General features: G+C 49.6%; 1 protein-coding gene across 3 annotated transcripts in view; it reads right to left on the reverse strand.

Annotated features, from left to right (window-relative positions):
* PIK3R6 (phosphoinositide-3-kinase regulatory subunit 6) overlaps positions 1–15451 on the reverse strand; it is a 53775-nt gene extending 38324 nt beyond the window's left edge. For 2 of the 3 annotated variants that reach the window (XM_025864347.2, XM_025864349.2), the window contains exons 1-3: positions 15347–15451; positions 13176–13479; positions 12440–12563 (exon numbers count right to left, since the gene is read on the reverse strand). The gene's annotated coding sequence lies outside the window, so the exon portion shown is untranslated. Of the gene's footprint in view, positions 1–12439; positions 12600–13175; positions 13480–15346 lie in introns of those variants that run through there. The other variant, XM_025864348.2, reaches the window with a different exon arrangement.
* Between the last annotated feature and the right edge of the window lie 3183 nt (positions 15452–18634).

Raw genomic sequence — 18634 nt, forward strand, 5'->3', positions numbered from 1 at the left:
TATATAACAATGTCCATTGAAATATTGTTTAAAAAGGGAGAAAAACAGAAGAAACTTAAAGGCCCAATGACAGAGCGTCAACTAAGCAAATAAAAGTTACTTGTGCAATGGAATACTAAGCAGACATAAAAATGATACATTTATTGAATTTAAAAGATTTTCAGAAGTATTCATTTTAAACACTAGGTAACAAAACAATTAACACCTTTCTAACACATTAATTTTAAAAAGTATATTTCTAAATTTGCTCAGATGCATTGTAAAAAGCCAGGAAAAACTGAACATCAAAACTTGACATTGGAGGAGGTCCTGGTTCTAGTTAACATGGAGTAAGTAATACTTGGCTGTAACTCTCCCACTCAATACAACTAAAAACTCTGGACGGTATGCAGGGAACGGCTATCTGAGGATTCTGAAAAGTAAATGGTATCAGGCAGAATGGGGAAGAAAACCAGAACGTGAACAATCTGACAATGAGTTTTCTGCACGTCCCCCCTCCCCATTATACCCTGGCCTGGACACAAAGACAGCCTGAAACTCACAAGTGCACACTTAGGGCAGACAGAAAGAGCTAGAAGAAAAGCCTCTCTTTCTGGTCTGAGGATCAAAAAAAGGGTCCCCAAAGGATTGGAGAGATGGGGGAATTTACTTTTTCCTTTGCAATTCCTCCTTCCATATCCCGCAGGCAATCTTGTAATAACAATAGCAGCGACGGTGATGGCACTGGTGGCCATGCAGGGGCCTAAAATTCTGAAAAAGGGAAATTCTTCCCTCTGACTAGAGGAACTATAGTTCCAAGGGCATGGGAAGAATCCTTAATGCTTTCTTCCCTCTATCAGAGGAACAAAAGCCAAAAATAACAAACAGAAGATGAATAATAAAGTGGCAGACCTGAATAAAAACATATCAATAGTTATAGTAAATCTAAATAGTCTAAACACACCAATTAAAAGACATAGACTGTCAGTATTTTAAAAAACCAGAACCAACTCTATGCTGTTTACAATAAATTTACTTCAAATATAATGCCATAGGTAAGCAAAAGAACAGAAAAAAATATATACTACTTGAATATTAATCAAAAGAATGCCGAAGTAGCTGTATTAGTATGAGACAAAGTAGATTTCAAAGCAAGGACTATTGCCAGGAATAAGCTTCTTATTGCTTTTCATAATGACAAGAGAGTCAATTCATGAAGAAGCTATAACAATCCTAAACATGTATGCACCTAAAAACAGGGCTTCAAAATACACAAAGGAAAAACTAATAAAACTAAATTACAAGTAGGCAAATCCACAGTTACAGTTGGAGATTTTAACAGTTCTTTCTCAGTGACTGATAGGACCAGCAGATGGAAAATCAGGAAGGACATGGAAAAACTGAATAATACTATCAACCAACTGAATTTAACAGGCAATCATTGAACACTACACACAACAATAGCAGAATACAAATTCTTTTCAAGTGTGCATGAAACATTCACCAAGATAGACAATACTCTTGGTTATAAAACAAACCTTAATAAATTTAAAATAACTGAATTATGCAAAGTAGGTTTGCTGATTATAATGAAATTAAACTTGAAATCAGTAACATAAAGATAATTAGAAAATCTCCAAATATTGGGATATTAAGCAACACATTTCTAAATAATCCATCGGCCCCAACAATAAAGTAAGTGGGTAAACACTTCCCAACTCATTTTAGGAGTCTAACACTCTCCTGATATCAAAACCAGACAAAGAGAGTACAAGAAAAGAAAATAGACCAATATCCCTTATAAACATATATGAAAAAAATTCTGAGCAAAATATTAGCAAACTAAAACCAGCAATATATAAAAAGAATAATGTATAACAACTTGATGGGGTTTATTCCAGGGATCCAAGACTGGTTCAATGTTTGAAAGTTGATCAGTGTAATCCATTATATTAAAGACTAAAAAAGAAAAACAGTATGTTCCTATTAATTGATGCAGTAAAAACATTTGACAAATTTTAACATTCATGATAAAAACTTAGAATAAATTAGGAATATAAGGGAACTTCATTAATCTGATAAAGGGCCTACACCAAAAGGCCTCCCAACTAACATACCTAGTAGCAAAAAACCCTGAATATTTCCCCTCAAAGTTTAGGAAAAGGCAAGGACATTCACTCTCACCACTTCTATTCAACAAATCAACATAATGTTGGAAGCCAGTGTAGTAAGACAAAGAAAAAAAAGTAGAAAAAGAAAGGAAAAGAGGTATACAGCTCAGAAAGGAAGAAATAAAACTATTTGCAAATAATACAACCCTATTCACAGGTAACAGGTGTACATCGAAAAATCCCTCAGAATCTACCAAAAAATCTCCTAGAACTAATAAGTGAGTTTGCCAGGATCACAGGATATATTGTCAGCATACAACACCAGACATATTTATATATGCTGAAAATGAACAACTGGAAACCAAAATTTAAAACACAATGCCATTTAAAATAGCTCCAAAAGAAAAAAAAGAGACAGAGAAATACTTTACAAAAAGAGAGAAATAAAGCTAACAAAACATGTATAGGATCTGTCCAATGAAAACCACAAAATGCTGATGAAAGAAAGCAAAGAACACCGAAATAAATGGAGACACACACTGTTTATGATCTGGAAGACCCAACATAGTTGAGATGTCAATTCTCCCCGATTGGTTTATAGATTTAATATAATTCCAATAAAAATATCAGATTTCTTTTATAGCTTGAAGATAAGCAGATTCTAAAATTTCTTTTTTTCTTTTTTTTTCAAGATTTTATTTATCTATTTGAGAGAGAGAGAGAGAGCACATGAGAGGGGCGAGGGTCAGAGGGAGAAGCAGACTCCCTGATTAGCAGGGAGCCCGATGTGGGACTCGATCCCGGGACTCCAGGATCATGACCTGAGCCGAAGGCAGTCGCTTAACCAACTGAGCCACCCAGGCACCCAGATTCTAAAATTTCTAAGAACTGAAAGAGCCAAAAAATTTTTGAAAAAAAAATTGAGGACTCATCTCCCTATTTTAAGAACAACTATAAAATTATTAGTGAAGGACTAGACACAGATCCAAGACACAGAACAGAGTGTCCAGGAATAGACCCACATTGAAACAGCCAATTGATTTTTTACAAAGTTGCAAAGACAAGTCAATGAGGAAGGATATGCCTTTCCAACAAACGGTCTGGAACAATCAATCAATCATCAATATGCAAAAAAACCAAAGTACCTCAACCTAAATCCCACATCTCAAAGCAAAGTGAACTTAAAATGTATCACAGATCTGAATGTAAAAGGTAAAACTATAAAAGGTTTAGAAGAAAACATAGGAAAAAGTCTTTGAGACCTTGGGTTAGAGAGAATTCTTAGATATGATACCAAGAGCACGATCCATAAAGGAAAAAATTGATAAATTGGACTTTGCCAAAATTGAAAACTTTGGCTTTGCAAAAAGTAGCTTTAAGAAAATGAAAAGATAAAGTACAGACTTGGAGAAAATAGTTTCAAATCACATATCTGACAAAGAACTTGTATCCATGACACATAAAGAACTCTCAAAACTCAACAGTAAGAAAACAAATAATATCCCCAAGCAGGAAAAATATTTGTTTAAACAGTTTCATCCAAAAAGATATGTGGATGGCAAGTAAGCACAAGAAAAAAAAAATGCATGTTATTTGTCATCAGGGAAATGCAGATTAAAACCGGGAGATACCACCATACAACCATCAGAATGCCCAAAATTTAGTGGTGACAATACAAAATGCTGGAGAGGATGGGGGAGAACAGGAATGTTCACACATTACTGGTGGGAATGCAAAATAGCACTACCATTTTGGAAAACAGTCTGGCAATGTCTCATAAAGTTAAACATCGCTTACTATGTGATCCTGAAATCCCAGTCCTAACGACTTCCTGTAGAAGAATGACAATTTCACACAAAAACCTGTTCATGGGTAGGTACAGCAGCTCTGTTCATAACGGCCCCAAACTGGAAACAACCTAATGCCTTCAAGGGTGAAAGGACAAGCAAACTGATACATTCATACGGTGGGATACTTGCTGATACAAAGAGAGGAGCTATTCTTATATACAACAACATGTGTGAATCTCATGCTGAGTAAAAGAAGCCAGGTTCAAATGGTTACACGCTGTATGTTTCCATTTATAGGACATTCTAGAAAAGGAATTTTTAAAACTTGTGCATGTTTTATAAATTCTAAAAGCAAACAAGCCTCTACATCCGATGACCAATTTATGAAAAATACAGAATACGCGGACACATACTACCAGGATGCAAAAACCAGACTCTGAGAACCTCTGCAGGACACACACCCTGTTCTCTCTTAACAAATTAATTGCAAGGAAGATGGGGTGGCGGTGAGAACACACATGGAAATGAATGGTGTTGGGTGGGGAGTGGCTAGGAATTCACAGGGACTGAAGAGACTTTAATCAACCAAGGCGATGTGCGTATCTTGTTTAGATCCCAATTCAAACTATTACAAAAACTACCACACAGAGGCAAGTGGGAATGTAAACACTACAGAGATTTGCGGGGAGGGAGATCATAGTATTGTAGTTACGTTTGAAAAGAAAGAAAGAAAGAGCTGCTATCTTTTTGAAAGTTAAACTTTTCATTTTGAGATCATTGCAGATTCACCTGCAATGGTAAGAAGAGATCTCACGTACGCTTTACCCGGTCTGCTCAGTGATAGCATCTCGTGAAACCACAGGACGGTATCATAGCCAGGACATCGACATCAAACCTCCTTATTCAGATTTGCCCAGTTTACCTGTATCTTCTGTCTGTTTATACTCTGCGTGTGTGTGTGCACGTGCGCATGATATCACTTACCCATAGACACTGGGATCACAGATAATTTTCCTTGTAATGCTTTTCTACATCTTCTGACTTCCTAATACGATGTCTGGCTTTATTTTTATTATGGAACAGATGGTGCCCAAGAGCGAGCTAACATATATGTACGTTGTGAAGCCTAACAATAAAATGGACACCTGTGAGCCCACCACCCAACTTAGGAAGACTGCCATCATGTTGCCCTGTGTGTGTTAACTTAAAAGCTGGGTAACTTAAAAACGAAAAACCACAATAGAACTGTTAAAATAATTTCCCTTCTCTCCCTTCCTGGGCACTGGTGGGGCTCGTCACTGGCCTCTCAGAGCTACAGCCTCCCCCTTGGTGAGATGGGTGCCCCAAAGCGCCAGGTAGAATGTCAAACTGCTTCGTGACAAAATTTCGAAAAAGAGCTGGTTGTAGAGATGAAGGACCCAAAACTCTGCCAAAGAGGAATGCGTTGAGCATTCATGCTGCTCATTCTTTCCGAAAAGGCTCCGTGGTGTGTTTTTGTGGGTGAGACTAGACATTGAAATCTGCAGGAATTGTGAAAACGCAAACCTGAAGATCCAACCATGGATGAGAGTGTGTGGCTGACCCTGGGGTGTCCCCAGTCTGGGGGGAGGGGCTGGAAATGGCAACGTGGGGTGGTCTGAGCCACCGCACGGTGGGGACAGGACAGACCCTGACTCCAGACCCAGTGATGCGGGGAGGCCAAGAGAAAATTCCCAAGTGGGACCCAAGACGTTGGATTCCCAGGTCCCCCTCTACTAGCTGTGGTTAAGAATGATCATGATAGGGACGCCTGGGGGGCTCAGTTGGTTAAGCATCTGCCTTCGGCTCCGGTCATGATCCCAGGGTCCTGGGATCGAGCCCCGCATCGGGCTCCCTGCCCAGCAGGAAGCCTGCTTCTCCCTCTCCCACTCCCCCTGCTTGTGTTCCCTCTCTCACTATCTCTCTGTCAAATAAATAAATAAAATCTTAAAAAAAAAAAAAGAATGATCACGATAATCTCTGCCCGATGCATGGGGACCAAGCTACCATTGTCACCTCTTGCTCAGATCATGGCCGTTCCCTCAGTAAGTCCCCCTGTATCCACTCCCTACAACCCAGTCCTTGATTAAAGCCCACCAAAGGCTTCTCTTAGATCTCAGAATAACTCCCCACTCCTCATCCTGCCTAAATCTTGCCTCGTCTTTCTCCAGTGCAGCTCTCCAGCTTCAGGTCCTTCCCCTCTCCCTCTGGCTCACCAGGCTCTCACCTCATGGCTCATTGTGCTACTCACACTTCCCAGACCCGCCTCAGGACCTTTGCACGCCTCTGCCTGGAACACCTCTCTGCACAGCGGCACTCCTTCTCAATATTCAGGTCTCGTTTTAAATGTCATCTCCTTAGAGAGGCCTTTCCTGGTCAATCTATCTAAAATAACCCCCCACCCACCCTCCCCAGGTGATACTCTAGCACACTCTTTTATTTTATTCATAGCATTTATCAGTATCAAAGTTTTCCTGTCTCATGATTAATTTTCTCGGCTACTCTTTAGAGCGGTGAGCTCCACAAACACTGGGCTCTCCTGTGTCTATTCACCACAGCACATCTAGCACCTCGGGCAGTGCTAGCGCCCCGTAGATGATGAAGAAACATCCTGCAGAACAAAGGTGAAGTATCTTGCCAAAAATCACATGGCTAATGAACGATGAAACCGGGGCTAGAGCTCAATCTCAACTGAGGGTGTGAAGTCACAGCCACCTCCCTTGCCCTCTGCACTCCTTCTTCTCCTACCTCCAAACCTCGCAGGGCACCCTCTGCCCTAGTAAACATGAAATGAACACACAGGTAAGCGTCTGTCCAGGTGGAATCGGCAGATATGGAATATTGAGCATGCTCGAAGGAAAAGAAATCACAAAGAGATATATTAAAAGAGGTGCTTGTCTCAGGACTCGCGGTGCAGAACTGGGGCTCTTCTGGGCGGATCTTTAACTGAAAATAAAAATTGTAAGAAGCGTAAACAACCAAGGTCGGAAAGCCTCCTTATCCATTTTTCTCTTCATTCATTTGCTCACTCCTTCATTCACCAAACATTTCCTCAGTACGAACATATACTTGCACAGGTGCCGGAGATGCTCTGTGCTCTCCCCCCTTTACTCCTCTGCAGGGGACCTCTGTAATCTATTTCCTGTCCTTTGGGGCTGTTGACCATAAGGCAGCGGGGGAGCCCTCAGGGGACAAGCTTGCACCCAGACAGGAAATGGAAGTGAACAGCACCCAGGTCATACTCAAAATGCATCATCACCTCTGTCTTCAATTCACGATGACACGCATTTCTTAGGAAATGAAGCTTGCCCGTTTTAGCACCGAAACAGGTCTCCGACCGTTTTCTCGATGACTCTCACGGGGGGGCTCGTTGCATGTTGTTAGCACGCCAAAGATTTCAAGGGCTGTCTGCAGAGGACGGCAGCCTCCATCCTACCCTGAATGTCTGCTCAGAGGGGATGTTTCTTTCTAATTCCAACCAAGGCTCCCCTGTGTTGGCAGCAACCGTGTCTCGGCCATCTCTGCTCTTCCAGAAGGCTGGGAAGCCAGGTAAGCACGTGGGATTGTCTTGTAGGTAAAATACAAAAACAAAGCCTGAGGAAAACAGATCCAGGAAAAGAGCAGGAAGCTTCCATCCACAGACGTGGAACCTCTAGTTGGGCAGCTCAGAGGCCCCGCGGCTCTCTTCTTAGTTCCTGGCAGAGTTCGGAGTGACTGACATTGCTGAGCGAATGAAAGAGCATCTGTGGAACACGGTCCAGTCCGGGCGGCCAAAATTGGGCAAGGGCGTGGGAGTTCAGACATGAATGAGGGAGACGAGGTCCTTGCCCTTCGAACTGGGGGCCCTGACTTTTTAAGGACTTCTTAAGGATGGCATTGTAGCCCTAGCTGCCTCGCTCCTGGCCCGAGATCAGCACACTGACACTCTCACGGACCCATGTCTGCAACACGCCCGACAAAGAACCCATTTCACAGATTCACACCGGGGCCCCGGTGACATGCTCTGCCTAGTGGATTGATAAAACGCACCTTTGGAAGAACCACCACGCCAATAGTAAATCGAAAAGGTTCAAACTGCTCTACAGTGAAAAGCCAGCATCCTCACCCCTCGTCTGGGCCATCGCCCCCACCCCCGACCCCAGAAGAAGCGAGAGCTTCAGAAGATCTGAATCTGCGGCCAACTCTTAAAAAGTTGTATTTCACATAAAAATCCAGATTCCCAGCTTTTACATAAAAGGAATAACGGGGAGATGTGGCAAGACAGGGCCCCCCGTTCCACACGGCAACAACCTGCAGGCATGCCCAGTCTGTGGGGAGGGCCAGAGGCGCAGCTGTTCCCTGGTGCCCGGGAGCTTGTCTGGGGCATCGTTCAGGCCCCGGTGGGGCCCCTGGAGGCAGACATGAGCTATGCTGTGTCTCCAGTCCTAATGCTCCAAGAGCAGCTAATAAAGAATGGCTTTTGTGGGGCCACCTGGGTGGCTCAGTTGGTTAAGCGTCTGACTCTTGGTTTCAGCGCAGGTCATGATCTCATGGGTCATGGGCTCGAGCCCCAAGTCGGGCTCCATATTCAGTGGGGAGTCTGCTAGGGATTCTCTCTCCTCTCCCTCTGCCCCTCCCCTGCCCTCGTTCTCGCTCTCAAATAAATAAATAAATCTTAAAAGAAAAAAAAAAAAGAGGGTGCCCGGGTGGCTCAGTTGGTTAAGCAACTGTTTTTAGCTCAGGTCATGATCCCCGGGTCCTGGGATCGAGTCCCGCATCGGGCTCCTTGCTCTGCAGGGAATCTGCTTCTCCCTCTCCCTCTGCCTGCCACTCCCTCTGCTTGTGCTCTCTCTCTCTGTCAAATAAATAAATAAAATCTTTAAAAAAAAAGAAGAAGAATGGATTTTGTGAGCTGGGCGCTGGGGTTGCCAACGGTGCCCATGTGAGTCAGTCAACAAACACCCACGGGGTGCTTCTCCACTTCTCTAGGCACCATGTATAGAGTCCCATTTGTGGATGGACTGGTTGCTTCTGCTAGAATGTTCCATGAGGGCGGGACTCTGTTTATTCACTTCTGGCTCCCCATTACCTGACGCTGCTTATACCAATAGAAGGACCCCGATAAATGCCATTGAATGAACGACCACCAGGCACTTGTAGGAAGACAGAACAGGGTCACTGTTCCCAACCGCTCTCAGGCTAGGGAGCAGAAACAAGACTGTGGGGCTCGGCTGGTTGGACAAGTGGCACAGGAAATGAAGATTATGTTGATGCTCAGAATGCTGGCGAAGGAGATGACCGTCCCATGGGAAGGGGACCCAAGCACAACAGTGAGAAGGACATCGTGCTCTGCCACCTGGGCATGGGGGTCCGGGTCAGACCGCACCTTGGACAACCCAGGCTGCGATGTCCCGCTGTGGCTTTTGTGCCACTGCCCGAGCAAAGGGGCACCGCAGGGCTCCACTCACGTGCCCCCGCCCTTTCCCGGCTCCCCCAGTCACCACAAGAACGAGGCAGCACAGGAAAGGAACACATCAGCCTCTGCCACCAGTCGGGAAGATTCTCAGCAGCTGGTGTCGGCAGCAGGGAGCGCAGCCCGGGGTGAACCCCCACCACCAGGGAGAAGCCCCCCAGTCCCTGTGGGCCGCCTCTCACCCTGCCCTGCCCCCACCCCCCAGTGTCCATTCAGTGTCTCCTCTACTGAGCCTTGCTGTGTACCAGACACTTGCTGTGTACCAGACACTGTCCTGCAGACACGGGTAGGAAAACCAGGGCTTCAGTGGGGGACCCAAGAAATGGATGGATTCACTCACTCATTCCTTCATTCAGCCCCTTCTAGATGTGAGACACCATTCCAGGTCCTGGGGAAATGGCATAATTTAAAATAGACAAAAACACCTGCTCTCATAAAGTCTTCGCTCTACAGGGTGTGTAGTGAGCACGCAGGGGATGGACGATAGACTCGGGAATTAAGTCGTATATTAGCAGACGGTCAGTGCTGTAAGGGCAAGGCAGGGCAGGGGAATGCGAGGCTCCAGAGCTGGGGGTGAGGTTTCTGGGAGGTTGCTCAGGGAGGTCTCACTGAGGAGGTGAGCTCTGGGTGGAAACATGTGAAGGCACGGGAGTGAGCGGGGCCAGATCTGCCCGAGACGCTCCAGCCTGATGCTCACGTGCTTGTCACGCCCTGAGTCATTCAAGTCCTTCGTCTTGGACTCTAGAGTCTTATGTTTTCTGCTGGCGAAACTGTGACTGGCTAACCGAACAGTTACAAGGAGGGGGAAATCTTAGGCGCTTCACAATTCTTGACATAGGGGCAAGATCAGGGGCACGAGATGAATGAGTCACTTGGGACTCGGAGGGCATTATTCCTTAAATACAGAACATTCACGATAAATGGTCCTCAGAGCAGGTGCAAACACCAGCTGGTCACTGCCTTGGGGTGAAACACACCCCGGGACCCACCACAGAACCACAGCGGTGGCTGTAGGGGACGCAGCGGGAAGAAGCCAATGGGAGCCCGTTCCCTACTGCTGTTCCCAGCCCATGGCTGGTGCAAGACCAGGTGGGGAAGACTTCTAGCTACAGGAAGGACTCAAGGAAGCAGGGTTCAGAGGAGGATCTGGGGAGGCCTGGCTCGGGGCTGGTGTTCCAGCAGTGAAGACCCTGGCTTCCGATGATCCCTTGCCCACCCCGGCACCCCCAGCACCCCCCCACCCCCCCACCACCACCGTTGCTGGCTTCTAGGCCAGGCTCTTTACACAGAACCCACCGCGCACCCTCCCTGCGGCCAGCCCTCCAGGCCTACAATCCGGGAACAAAGACACAGAGTTTCCCAAGATGGTAGCTCTGTGGCCCACCTGTCGTCCGCCCCCAACTCTGGCACTGGGAAAAGGGAATTCCCTGCCACCAAACCCACTTCCTTCTCCTCCCACCAATGCTGCCTCAGAACCCCTGAGTTTTGGGGACAGATGCTATTTCCAGTACTCTGACCTTTGCCTCCGTGGAGAAAGTCATACTTGCCGGACAACACACCCGGTTCTTTGGTTCAGAGCATGTGAGTAGCGGACTCACAGTAGAAATGCCGAGCTCGGAGTCCTCAACCCTCATCCCTCATCCCATGAGGCCCACTTGGGCTTTCTAGATTCCCGAGGCGCCGGGGACGTGGGGGCCCTGCTTGCAGCTGTCCCCTGGGGATGGGGCAGGCCTGTTTCCCCTGCTGTGTCTGCCGCTGGCGGGGGAGGAAACACCTGGATGTGAGGGAGGCCAGTCTGGGCGGTGAGGGGTGGGGGAAGGAGAGCATTGTTCTGCGGGGGCTGGGGCGTGGGGGGCGGGGGGTGTGCCGGGGAGGAATCTCACGGGGGACCAGATTCACAGCCACCACGGCAGCCAAGGAGCGGGCTGCGGGGAGGGGCTGTGTGGCAAAGTGGCTGGGCTGATGGCATTTGGTGCTGGATTGCCTGGGTTCTAATCTTCTCTATTGCTGCGACATCTTGGGCTCGTTGCTTAGGACCCTTGTGCCTCAGCCTCCCGATCTTTAAAGGAGGGCTAATAATAGCACCTACCTCGTAGGATTACTGCCAGGACTAAACAGGAGGGTGCTCAGGAACCTCTTAGGGGAAGGGAAGGCGTGGAGAAGGCTCCTGCAAGCCCTCTAAGCAGCCAAAGGGAGTCAAGAGCTGTGCTTTCCCGTAATGCCCTCCTCCACACCGTACTCTCCTGCTCTGTGGGTTTGCACACCTTGCTCCCCACTGGGATGCTTGCTGTCTCTGCACACAGACCCTCCCTGCCCTTCAAGGCTCACGTGCCGCCTCCTGCAGAGCCCCGCGCCCCCATCCCACATCCCAAGGTCACCTGCGTACCTGCCTGCCCTCATCGAGGGCCCTCACGCCTTTTACTTTCCTGTCAGTCACTCATGCTGCGTCTCAACGCCACACCAGCTCGAGCACGGAGACCTGGCCTTGCGTGGCCTCGGGTTCCTGCTCGATTGTGCGTGCGGAGAGAAGCAGCCAGCCCGGCATGATGGTCACCTGCCACCCCGGGGAAGAGGGATGGACAGAGGATGTCCCGGCAGGGCTGTGGGTGGGGCCAGAAGGCCGACTCTGAGTCTGGCGCCTTGCTTACCTGCCCTGCAATCCTTGGCAGCTTGCCTCATCTCTCTGAGCTATAAAACGGGCACTAAAACACATATCCAGCCCACCTCCGATTGCTCGGGAGAGCCCGCGGGACGGAGAGTATACTCTGCTGCACCCGGGCGTGTGTAATCTGTTATATTATTATTGGCACTTACAGGATTCGGGGAAGAAAGGAGAGGTCCTCTCATGGATCCTGGGTCCCTAGTTCTTGTGAAAATGAGTTAAATGATCTGAACTTGGCACAGTGCTCCTAGTGGCCACATATCTCGGTAACCCTTCTCCGAAAGCCTTTTGTATATAAGCGCCGGGGGCATCTCAGCCCCTCGAGGGCTCCCTGCCAGAATCCCTCCCCCAGGCCCCTCCATCTGCTCCGCTTGGATCTGCCTCCCCCAGCTTCCTCCCTGGACACCTTACCCCAGCCAGCACCTACCGTGGTTCAGGAAGAACTGGGTTCCCCTAAGTCTTTCTGCTGACTGGCTCCCCACGGTCCTGCCCGGGGAGGCTGCCCGCACTGGAGACCCCGATGTCTTTAGTCTCCACGGCAGCTTCCAGATCTGCAGAGAAAGGCCCCGTGTCGCCCAGGCCCGGCTCTGTCCCCTCCTCTTCCTTCCCCTTCCCCGTGGCCTTCAAAGCTCCTCCCAGAACACATCCTGCAGTGAGGCTGCTTTCTACAGAAGCTCTGCGGTCACTCATGAGCACTGGAGGTTCTTTCTTTGGAGGGGGCAGGAGGGGGCACCTCCATAGAGTCCCCCCCTGGTGCTGATTGGGCTGTGATGCCCGGAGCCCAGACCTCTCTCCCGAGCTCCCGACACACCAAGCCCACTGTCCCTGCCCCGGACACGGTCAGCCAGAGGGTCATCCAGCACTTCCAGCTCAATGTGAAAAAAACCAAGCTCTCTTCCCCCACCCCCTGCAAACCCACCTCTCTGCTCCTCATCTCAGATTCAGAAACTTGAGTGTCATCCTCAACACCTCTCTCCCTCAACTGTTCCATCTCAATGGAACCAAGTCCTATGTCGCAAATCGTCCCCTTTTTCCACCCCCACGGCTGTCACCCCTTCATCAGGCCACCATTGTCCTCCTCCTGAATGGCCACAGAAGCCTGATCCAGCCTCCACCTCACAGCCAAAGGGCCCTCTCTGGTGCTGAAACACAAATCTGATCACCTTATGCTCCCAGTACAGCCTTCACTGGCTCCCTGTTATCTTTAGGAGAACGGCCAGACTCCTTGGTGTGATTGGCAAGGCCTGTCTTGAGCTGGTGGTTCCTTGATCCCCAAGTCCGGGCGTCATCCCGTCACTGCGACCCCTCCCGGGAGTCTTGGACACCTGCAGCTCTGTAGTGGTCCCGGCGGCCGCCGAGCTCCAGGCTGGATCGTATGCTGTAGAGTCCCCTTCGGTCCTCTTGGCTCCAGCAGGAGAGTGAAAACACAACTGAGAGAGGCCGGAGGACAGCCGAGTGCCGTGCAAGCTGGGGGAGGGGAGGGTGTCCAGGACATGGCGGTCAGCAGTGTCAAAGACTGCAGAGAGAACACAGGGGAGGAGGCCGACAAAAGCATCTGCTGACCTTGGCAATTAAGAGGGAGCAGTGCCAGGGAGCAGATCACCTCTAAGATATGGACCCATTGGCTAGCTCCTCATAGTCTTTCTTTTTCTCACACTTTGACATCAAGCAATACTTTGGGAAATCTTCAACACACTCCTAGACCTTTGAAACGCTCAGAGTCGCTATGCCCTCAACTGATTTGGCCTAATGGTAAACGGTCCTGGAGAGAGACAGACTGCTGACAGTGCCATTTGAATGCCTGGATTCAGCCGTGCCTGAAACCCTGATGCCTAATTGTTTGACTCCGTGATCCAATACATTCTCTTGCCCACATTTTTTCAGTAAGACAGTTTGAGTTGGATTTCTGTCCCTTGCAACCAAAGAAGTGACTGGTCTTTTTTTCTGCCAGGATTTGAATGGGTTCTGCAGAAGAGGAGGAGGAAGAGGAGAAAAAAGAGGAGGTGGGAGGAGGAAAAGGGAAGAGGAGGGAGGGCGAGGGGGGAGGAGGGAGGACGAGGGAGGAGGAGAAGATCCTGTGCTCCATGGTTCAGTCTCCCTGCCATAGGTACTTTTCTACGTTGCCTCATGTGACTGGAATCATATTCTATCTCATATCTTTGAGTTCTGCCTCCTCCGTCCACCCTCCCCCAGTAAGTCCTGGGGAGGCAGAGGCTAGATCTTACTCATTATCCTATCTGTCCCAGGGTAAGAGACTGTTAAGAAAATGCTTGGCTCATTAAATACAACAAATGGATGGATGGGTGGGTGGATGGATGGATGGGTGGGTGGGTGGATGGGTGGGTGGGTGGGTGGGTAGATGGGTGAGTTCATGGTTGGGTGGATGGATGGATGGGTGGATGGGTGGATGGGTGGATGGATGGGTGGATGGATGGGTGGATGGGTGGATGGGTGGGTGGGTGGGTGGGTGGGTGGGTAGGTGGATGCGTGGGTTCATGGTTGGGTGGATGGGTGGGTGGTTGGATGGATGGACGGATGGATGGATGGGTGGGTGGATGGATGGGTAGGTGGATGGGTGGGTGGGTCGGTGGATGGGTGGATGGGTGGGCGGATGGATGGGGGAGTAAATGAATGCAATGAGTAAGTCCAGTGCAGGATAAGGACCAGGGACTCCACCCCTGCAGGACCACCACTCAGCAGCAGGCAGCCAGTGTGGCCCTAGTGGGCAGCCCCCTCTCCTTATCAGCTTTGGCCTAACTGAATCGGAAATCACAAGCTGATGAGGGCCTCCTGTGGCTGCAGTCTCCTCTTTCAACAGCTAACGTCTTTGCCCGCGTACTGGGTGTGGTAGCCACGGGCTGCCTGGTGACCGTGGACAGCCCCAGAGCTGTCCCTTGCAAGGAGGGGCTGCGTGATTGGCAGCCAGGAACAAGGAGGAGTGAAGAGGAGGGGGAGAGGAAGGACAGAGGGCCCCTACCTGTCCCTTGCAGCATCCTACCATCACCAAGGCACTGCCCTTTTGACTGATCCCAGGGACACCTTGCCTTTCCGGACACTTTTCTTAGGGTTGAATCTCTTTTCCAGGTGCGGGGTGGCTAGGTTTCCCATCTGCACCAATGTTGCAAGAAGAGCCCTCCTATTCAGGGAGATACTGTGTATCATTGCCTGTCCATTACCAAGTAGCCCAGAGCTTCAGACAAATTACATTTTTAACTTTTAAGCACCTTACATTAAATCCTCTTGATATAGTGGTGGCAGGGGGACCAGTGCTGGGATCGGGGTGCCCTGGAGGACCAGGGCATTGGAATCACTCAAGATTGTTTGCTTTGCATACCTGACACCCAGGGTCACCTGCGCCCTTGCTCCAGCTGCACCTTCTCTGGGAACTGTCTTGGGAAGCTCAAGCAGCAAACGCAGACTTCATCAGCTCTTGGCAGTTTCCTAAGGAATCCACCCACAGAAAATCCCAATAAGCAATGTAGATCTTACTGAAGATTACAGGGAGAACATGGCATAGGTGTGTACACATCTCTTAGCAAGTGATTTAAAAATCCTCCGCGGGAAAGACAAAGTTCATTTGATGCCACTTATATGTGGAAGTTAAGAAACAAAACAGATGAACAAAGGTGAAGGGAAGAAAAAATAAGACAAAAGCAGAGAGGGAGACAAACTGTAAGAGACTCTTGACTATAGGAAACAAACTGAGGGTGGCTGGAGGGGAGGGGGGATGGGGGTGGGGTAACTGGGTGCCGGGCATGAAGGAGGGCACGTGATGTAATGAGCACTGGGTGTTACACGCATCACTAAATTCTACCTCTGAAACTGATAACACATTGTATATTAATTAAATTGATTTTAAGTAAAAAAAAAAAAAAACCCTAAAAAATAAATAAATAAAAATCCCCCGTGGACATTTCTATTGTCCAGATGGTCTTGGTCCATGCCATGCTGTTGGACTGGTGGGCTGGGGTAGGGTGGGGGGGGGTTTCTGCTTTCTCTTCTCTCCCCCAGTGACTCTGAATCACACACTCCTGGTTCCTTCCGCCCAGACTTTTTCACAAAGCGAAGTCCTCTTAGAAGTGTATTCAAAGCGAGTGCCTGGGTGGTTCGGTCAGTTAAGCATCTGTCTTCGGCTCACATCATGATCCCAGGATCCTGGGATCCAGCCCCGCATCGGGCCCCCTGCTCAGTGGGGAGTCTACTTCTCTCTCTCCCTCTGCCCTTCCCTCCTGCTTATGCTCTCTCAAATGAACAAAAAGTCTTTAAAAAAGAAGTGCATTCCGAGCACTATACCTCCATTTTGACCCTTGACTCCATTTTTATACCCCCAAACTCATGAACAACACCCCAAACCAAATGGCTCTCTGGTTGGTGAAAAAGGTGTGAGAGGTAAGCAGACCAGAAAAGAGGTGTGATGGAAACACGCCTTACTTCATGCATACAACCACCTCATGAGCTAGGACAGTTATGGAGATGACTCACCTATGTGGTGGGGGTGGGACTTGAACCAGGGGACCCCTGGTGCAGGGACTTCCCGCAGCTCCCCAGGGGGACGTGCAAGGCCAAGTCAGCGAGAAGCCTGGCCCACCCTCCTCGGCTCGGATCCCCACTCCAGGAACACGCCCGCAAGGACATGGCTGGTACCCACCTGCCGCGCACATCTGCTTCTAGTGAATTCCCTCCAGCCCTCAGAGCCGTGGCCCAGGGAAGTGGGGGGCAGCAGGACAACATCATGCTCTAAAGCAGTGGTCCACCCAGTGGGGGCCCCGAATCAGCAGCATCATTATCACCTGGGAACCTGTTAGCCTCTAGTAGTGTCTGCTGTGGGTGTGGAGAGGGTGGAAGAATACAGTGTCGGGAAATTTCCATTCTTACCTCTGGCAATGCTGTCCTATGGGGTGAGTGTGCGTGCAGAGTTAGGACTAGTGCGGGGAATAGTTGCAGGAAGCAGGTTTGTGCTCTAGAGCCATCCACTCATTCTTTCAGACATTCTTCTTATTTTTGAGGAAAGAGGGAGTTTTGATTGTAACATCAACGTGTTTGTTTCTTTTTTTTTTAATTTTAGTGTTTCAAAACATTAGTTAAGCAACTCACAGATATATTTTCATTACAAAAAGCCACTCACGGGATGCCTGGGTGGCTCGGTGGTTAGGCGTCTGCCTTCGGCTCAGGTCATGATGCCGGGGCTCCTGGGATCGAGTCCCGCATCGGGCTCCTTGCTCAGCGGAGAACCTGCTTCTCCCTCTTCCTGCCTCTCCCCGTGCTTGTGAGCTCTCTCTCTCTAATAAATAAATAAAATCTTAAAAAAAAAAACCACTCACACATCACAGGAGCATACAGAGTGAAAAGGAGCCCCCGCCCCGCCTTCCCAGTATTTTTTTTCTCTCCATCCAGTGATAATCGGTGTTGCCTGGGGTGATTATACAAATCGATCTTCCACGTGCTTTGTTTTCTTGGAGAGCGTGGTAAATCAGTATCTAAGGATCAATTTCTTAAATGTAAATGTCCGTATTTCCCGGCCCAGCACCACGCTGACATGGGTCGAGACGCAGAGAAAATCAGCCCACTCCCCCTCGTACACACCGGCCTTCAAGGCGGGGAAGAAACCTTCCCTCCCCAAGATTCTCTTGGTCGGTGCCCCTGTCGACCCTCCCAGACTCCTCTGGGGCGGCGGGGGGAGGGGCGGAGAGAGGGCTGGGTTGCCCTGGGGGCGGGGCCTGGTCTCCCCGCACCTCCCCTGTCCTCAGGCGGGGCGGGGCGGGGGGGGTGCGCTGGAGGAGCCGAGCTGGGGAGCTGGCCTGCGCGCTCCCCTGAATGTGGAGGGGCCTGGAGCCTCTCTCTGTATAAGAGACCTATCATAGTCGCTGTGTTCTTGCACATGAATTCCCGGTAGGAATAGGGACCGGCCGGCAGGGCAAGAAAGCTGGGGGTCAAGAGGGCTGGGGGGTAACTAGGATTGTTGCAAAAACTCAAAGACCCCAACCCTTTATTATCCATGCCAACTGCCTGTCCCCCCTGCACGCGCGCACGCGCACTCAGGCGCACACATACACCCCAAATAGGGGCTCTGTTGTAACTTTCCTCGAGCTGCGCAGGCCCCTCCTCCTGTCTGGGTCTCAGTTTCCTCCTCTGTCACAGAGGGATTGGGGAGGGCCTTTGCAAAGCCCTTGCCCGCTTCCTCAGGTCCCTGAGGACAATCCTGGTTCTGGTTCTGGCCTTGAGACTTGCCACTCATTTTGCTCAGAGAAGGCCTCTGTGCAGGGGTGGGGGTGGGGTAGGGCTGCTCTGTCCCCTCCCGCCCCTCCCACTTCCCCCTCTTCAGAGGTCTCCGGGGACCCCCTGGGGCCAGCAGCACTTCCACAGAGGGCCTCCTTCCTGACTGCGACCCCCCTCCGCCCCCGTCCAGTGGAAGGCACAGGCTTGCCTGGAGTCCTGCCAACCCACTCCGGCCTCAGCTTCCCCCTCCTGCTCCCGCACCCCACCCCACCCACTTTCCCACCCACCCCCATTTCTGGGGGTCTGCGAAGACCCTAGCTTCCATTTTGAAACCTCAGAGCTCCAGAATTCCATGACAAGGAAGCCAACCCTCTCGGAGAGCTGTGTGAACTTGATTTTCCCAGGC

This window comes from Callorhinus ursinus, unplaced genomic scaffold (genome assembly GCF_003265705.2).
Source record: "Callorhinus ursinus isolate GAN/ISIS: 27379988/994484 unplaced genomic scaffold, GSC_fseal_2.0 scaffold43, whole genome shotgun sequence".
Lineage (NCBI taxonomy): Eukaryota > Metazoa > Chordata > Mammalia > Carnivora > Otariidae > Callorhinus > Callorhinus ursinus.